This window comes from Oncorhynchus mykiss, chromosome 25 (assembly GCF_057628025.1).
Source record: "Oncorhynchus mykiss isolate SJ-2025 chromosome 25, ASM5762802v1, whole genome shotgun sequence".
Classification (NCBI taxonomy): domain Eukaryota; kingdom Metazoa; phylum Chordata; class Actinopteri; order Salmoniformes; family Salmonidae; genus Oncorhynchus; species Oncorhynchus mykiss.
In genome coordinates, this window is record NC_143046.1 from 56,449,735 (window position 1) to 56,456,402 (window position 6,668).

General features: G+C 40.9%; 1 long non-coding RNA gene across 1 annotated transcript; it reads right to left on the reverse strand.

Annotated features, from left to right (window-relative positions):
• Positions 1 to 4,144: 4,144 nt before the first annotated feature.
• Positions 4,145 to 6,438, reverse strand: LOC149972053 (uncharacterized). Its single transcript, XR_016491527.1, has 2 exons — positions 6,262 to 6,438; positions 4,145 to 5,659 (listed from the first exon to the last, which is right to left on the reverse strand). It is a non-coding gene; the product is annotated as an uncharacterized LOC149972053 (long non-coding RNA).
• Positions 6,439 to 6,668: the final 230 nt, after the last annotated feature.

Here is a 6,668-nt window from a genome sequence, read left to right on the forward strand (position 1 = left end):
ATTTACAGATGGGTTATGTACAGGTGCAGTGATCTGTGAGCTGCTCTGACACCTGGTGCTTAAAGTTAGTGAGGGAGATATGAGTCTCCTGCAATTCGCTCCAGTCATTGGCAGCAGAGAACTGGAAGGAAAGGCAGCCAAAGGAGGAATTGGCTTTGGGGGTGACCAGTGAAATATTCCTTCTGGAGCGCATGCTACAGGTGGATGCTGCTATGTGAGCTAAGATAAGGCGGGGCTTTACCTAGCAAAGACTTATAGATGACCTTATAGATGACCTGGAGAATATGAAGCGAGGGCCAGCCAACAAGAGCATACAGGTCGCAGTGGTGGGTAGTATATGGGGTTTGGTGACAAAACAGATGGCACTGTGATAGACTGCATCCAATTTGCTGAGTAGAGTGTTGGAGGCTATTTTGTAAATTACATCACCGAAGCCAAGGATCGGCAGGATAGACAGTTTTACGAGGGTATGTTTGGCAGTCTGAGTTAAGGATGCTTTGTTGCGAAATAGGAAGCCGATTCAAGATTTACTTTTGGATTGGAGATGCTTAATGTGAGTCTGGAAGGAGAGTTTACAGTCTAACCAGACACCTAGGTATTTGTAGTTGTCCACATATTAAGTCAGAACCGTCCAGAGTAGTGATGCTGGACGGCGGGCAGGTGCGGGCAGCGATTGGTTGAAGAGCATGCATTTAGTTTTGCATTTAAAAGCAGTTGGAGGCCACAGAAGGAGAGTTGTATGGCATAGAAGCTCGTCTGGAGGTTAGTTAACAAGGTGTCCAAAGAAGGGCCAGAAGTATACAGAATGGTGTCGTCTGCGTAGAGATGGATCAGAGAATCACCAGCAGCAAGAGCGACATCATTGATGTATACAGAGAAAAAAGTCTGCCCGAGAATTGAACCCTGTGGCACCCACAGAGACTGCCAGAGGTTCGGACAACAGGCCCTCCGATTTGACACACTGAACTCTGTCTGAGAAGTAATTGGTGATCCAGGTGAGGCAATCATTTGAGAAAGCAAGGCTGTTGAGTCTGCCAATAAGAATGTGGAGATTGACAGAGTCAAAAGCCTTGGCCAGGTCGATGAATACAGCTGCACAGTATTGTCTCTTATTGATGGCGGTTATGATATCGTTTAGGACCTTGAGCGTGGCTGATTTGCACCCATGACCAGCTCGGAAACCAGATTGCATAGCGGAGAAGGTACGGTGGGATTCAAAATAGTCTGTGATTTGTTTGTTAACTTGGCTTTTGAAGACCTTAGAAGGGCAGGGTAGGATAGATATAGGTCTGTAGCAGTTTGGGTCTAGAGTGTCTCCCCCATTGAAGAGGAAGATGACCTGGGCAGCTTTCCAATCTTTGGGGATCTCAGATGAATTGAAAGAGAGGTTGAACAGGCTAGTAATAGGGGATTCAACAATAGCAGCTGATCATTTTAGAAAGAGGGGGTCCAGATTGTCTAGCCCGGCTGATTTGTAGGGGTCCAGATTTTGCAGCTCTTTCAGAGCATCAGCTATCTGGATTTGGGTGAAGGAAAAATGGGGGAGGATTGGGAATGTTGCTGTGGGGGGTGCAGGGCTGTTGACCGGGGTAGGGGTAGCCAGGTGGAAAGCATGGCCAGCCGTAGAAAAATTCGTATTAAAATTCTCAATTATCATGAATTTATCGGTGGTGACAGGCAGCTGGGAGGAGGTGCTCTTATGCTCCATGGACTTTACAGTGTCTCAGAACTTTTTGGAGTTTGTGCGACAGGATGCAAATTGGTGTTTGAAAAAGCTAGCCTTTGCTTTCCTAACTGCCTGTGTATATTGGTTCCTAACTTCCCTGAAAAGTTGCATATCGAGGGGGCTATTCGATGCTAATGCAGTACGCCACAGGATGTTTTTGTGCTGATCCTGGTTCTACATTTTTTGAATGGAGCATGCTTATTTAAGATGTCGAGGAAAGCACTTTTAAAGAATGACCAGGCATCCTCTACTGACGGAATGGGGTCAATATCCTTCCAGGATACCCGGGCAGGTCAATTAGAAAGATTATAAAGAAAATATGTTTGTTGTTTTTTCTTTGAATTCACATTAGTTGACAACTCAATCAAATGTAAATCAAAACTAGATGTTAAAACTGACGTCTGGCACTAGCTGGTTTTAGAGATGCAATCAGAGCCAGTGATGCAGAAAGTGTTAATGTGGAGCCAGAGAGCCGCTTCTGACATGGTTTGACGCTTTGGGGAAAGAATGGCCATTCGCTCAGCACAATCCAACCAATAAAACTTCTCCCCTCTCTGATTCCACTGACAGTCATTACAGTGACAAATCACTCCGGTGACGCAGGAGAGAGATTCTCCCAGGATGGATCTCTGTCTTTATTTCTCTTACTCTCCCTCTTCCCTTCACTCTCCTTTTCTATGCTTTTGTCTCTCTTTCCTGTCCCCTCTCCACATAAACCCTGATGTTGTTATGGTGAATGGACATGCTAGATCAGCAACAGAAAAGTACCACATTAGAACATTGAACATACAGAGAACAATAAACAAGTAAATCTGATTCAGGGGACTCTGATTTCACCCGATAATTTACAAAGAATTTCCTGATATGGACTCAAGGAACATTATAGAATTACATGGATAATCTGGGATTCAACAAGAACCCAAATTACCTGATATTGGTCATCTGAGTACCCAGGACCCAATGTTTGCTTTGCACTGCTCTTCCCCACCCTATGTAATTTGTCCAACTATAAACTCTCATCTGTGCAGGTCTGATAATTCACCTCTAAGCTTCCTCTCCTCATTTAAGTCACTGTCAGGAATCCTCCTCTAATACAGGAAGAGAAGAACTCCTGATTCGGATCCTGTTATCACTGCCTTAATACTAACACCAATTTAGGTCTGGTTGGTGGGCGGCACAACGGCGGGTGATTGCAGTAGAGTGCAGCAGTGTGGTGAATTGCAAGGCTTGAGAGGTAGTGTGTTATAATGACGATTAAATCATTATCCACTTCCGGCCTTCTCTAGGCTACACATGGCTGCAGGGCAGAGTTACTGCAACTATGAGGAAAATAATTATAATTCAAGTAAGAAGGAAAGGGGTCTTTCTTGAATTACAGTGGAATTTGGGCATGGCTTATTTAAACGTATTTGGGTACATCTTCCCATTCTAAATCAACTAATATGGTAGCTTAATGACTTTAAATAATTGTTACCATTATGATAATATTGTGCTACCAGTAGGGGTAACACCAAATGATGGTAACACCAATGAGAAATGTTTGGTAAATTAAGATTGTCTGAAATGGAGGCCACAACTACTCAAATCTAAGGTCATCAGTCCTTAACCATTATTTGCTAAAGTTATAGAATGAATCGTTTTGCAAACATTGTTATATCACCTCATTTAAATTGAGTAACACCAAGTGACACTTTGGATTTAGACACACCAAATGATCAATGGAACCCTTAAATGTATGACATACTAAAATGGTGTGATTAGATGATTGTATTTAATATAATTACATGTAAATGAAATGTATTTATTATTGAGTTATAAGAGTTTGTCACCTGAAAGAATGCTCAAGGTCCTTATACACTGAGTGTACAAAACACTGAGTTGCACCCCTTTTTACCCTCTGAACAGCCTCAATTCATTGGGGTATGGACTCTACAAGGTGTCAAAAGCGTTCCACAGGGATGCTGGGCCATGTTGACTATGCTTCCCACAGTTATGTCAAGTTGGTTGGATGTCCTTTGGGTGGTGGACCATTCTTGATACACATGGGAAACTATTGAGCTTGAAAAACCCAGCAGCATTGCAGTTCTTGACACACTCAAACCGGTGCACCTAACACCATATGCCATTGAAAGGCACTTAAATCTTTTGTCTTGCCCATTCACCCTCTAAATTGACCCTCTCAATCCATGCCTCAATTGTCTTAAGCCTTAAAAATCCTTTAACCTGTCGCCTCACCTTTAATCTAGACTGATTGAAATGGATTTAAAAAGGTGACATCAATAAGGGATCATAGCTTTCATCTGAATTCACTATGTCATGGAAAGAGCAGATGTTCCTAATGCTTTGTGCACTGTGTATATCTTTGTAATGAGTGATTTTTGAGGCGGTAACACCAATGAATAAACTGAGGAACTCACATTACACTTATAAAACATATTTTAGAGCCTTTTTTGTTTCTTTTGATCTATACATTATATTAAATACTTTTGTTCACTTTCCAGAATTCAAAATAATAGATAGACATCTGTAAATCCACAAAACATGTCACTACAACTCTACACATCACCTCTGGGATAAGACAATCTGCTTACCCTAAGTACATTAAAACAATGCATAAACATACAGTTTTGCAGTATAAAGGATTTGCATTAGGTTTTATCATTAAACATTAAGGCATTTAAACCCAAAAACATGTATGATCTGTAATTATTTGTCATTTTAAAGTGTTTTTACATGGTTGCAAAGGCCACCGCAATTCAAGAACGACCCAAAGACATTTAGTTTAAGGATTAGCCCCTTTTTTCAATTTTCACCTAAAATGACATACCCAAATCTAACTGCCTGTAGCTCAGGCCCTGAAGCAAGGACATGCATATTCGTGGTGCCATTTGAAAGGAAACACTTTGAAGTTTATGGAAAGGTGAAAAGAATGTAGTAGAATATAACACAATAGATCTGGTAAAAGATAATACAAAGAAAAAACCAACCATTCTTTTGAATTTGTTTTGTACCATGTTTGAAATGCAAGAGAAAGGCCATCATGTATTATTCCAGCCCAGGTGAAATTTTGATTTTGGCCACTAGATGGCATCAGTGAATGTGCAAAGTTTTAGACTGATCCAATGAACCATTGCATTTCTGTTCAAAATGTTGTATCAAGACTGCCCAAATGTGCCTAATTTGTTTATTATGAACTTTTCATGTTCAAAATTGTGCACTCTCCTCAAACAATAGCATGGTATTATTTCACCGTAATAGCTATTGTAAATTGGACAGTGCAGTTAGATTAACAAGAATATAAGCTTTCTGCCAATATCAGATATGTCTATGTTCTGGGAAATATTCCTGTTACTTACAACCTCATGCTAATCGCATTAGCCTATGTTAGCTCAACCGTCCGGTGGAAGGGACACCGATCCCGAAGACGTGTTGAATCACAGTGAGACTTTGGTGTGTTGCTCCTTCGTTCTACATTGTTTCAGCAGGGTAAAACTTTGACAACAATCGCTAAAAGACAACATAAATCAATGCTAAGAGTTCTGGAGTGTATGTGTGTGTATGTGCCCTCGTTCCTGCATGCGTGTGGGTTAGAAGACGAAAGTTGTGTTGCGTTGGCCGCCCAGTGAGAGGTGTAGGTAGACTACTGTACAGTAGAAAAGGACAAGCCTCGTCTGTCAGGACCAAATGTCACAGATTCATTGAAAAAGGCACCCAAGTGTGTCATCTTCCCATCTTCCACCAGGCATCGCAGAAGCCCAAAAGGTAGGTGTCCCTGCCCCTTCCTCCCTCACCCAGACATTTCCCATCTATTTCTGTCTCAACCCACTTTCCATTAGGTTAATAGTTCCTTGCTGACGGCGGCCATATTTCTGGTCAGCTAAAGGCAACAAGGAGTGACGGCAGGAAGGTGATGAATGGGTACTGTAGGGGAATCTATAAGAAACAACATATCAGCATAATAACAGTCGATGCTCAGAGTCGATATTCACGTCATAAGAAGGAATTCCTTTCGACCACGCCCACAAATTGGGGAAAACAAACATGAATTTCCATTGACCCTCCCATTGTAAAAAAAGCCAACTTCATTGTTGATTTTTAGTTATACAGAAATAACATAACATGCCAAAAAGCTGCTGTGTTTTTCAATGTAAACGTAACCAGGTGAAAAATCCGGATTTATGGTTTGCAATGCTCCCTCATTGGAAAATAGAGCCTGCTAGAAGAGTCATGTGGCTTCAGGTTATTTGGTGTGGGAAATTGTTGGGACCCAGTGTCCAAGAAGGCTACACAAGCTATGCGTGTGGAAAACATTTAATCACTGGTAACACCCTGATCAAACACGGCTCAGCTCATGTGCATGTTGATTTTGTCTATCCCTACCAGATGAGTTCATGACACGCATATTAAAATACTAAAACCAACTATAATAGTTATGGGACAAGTCAAAACACACATGAAACATTCATGGACATTTAGCTAGCTTGCTGTTGCTAGCTAATTTGTCCTGGGAGATTAAAAGTGGGTTGTTATTTTACCTTTTTTTGCAGGATATTTGTAGAATTTTTACTCATTTTGAGTCACACAAAATCATGTGTTCTCTACTCCGACAATTAATCCACACATAAAAAGGGAAAACAAGTTTTTTTGTTTGTTAGTTCTTTGATTAATCTCATCTTCGTTCTTCCTCCTTCTTCTTCTGTGGATTTAATACTGCGGATGGCAGTACTTTATAGTGCAGTACTGCCACCAACTGGCTGTAGTGTGGACCTTGTTTATCTTTCAAATCATCCAAGTGGCTATATACTCTTAAAAACCTGGGATAAGTTGTGCTATGTTTTCAAAACTGTAATGTTTACATTAATTCTAATTATTTCCAGGGATACACAACGTCCTGAAATATATGTAGATATCTTTGTTAGAAATAATACTTTTTTCCCATGAA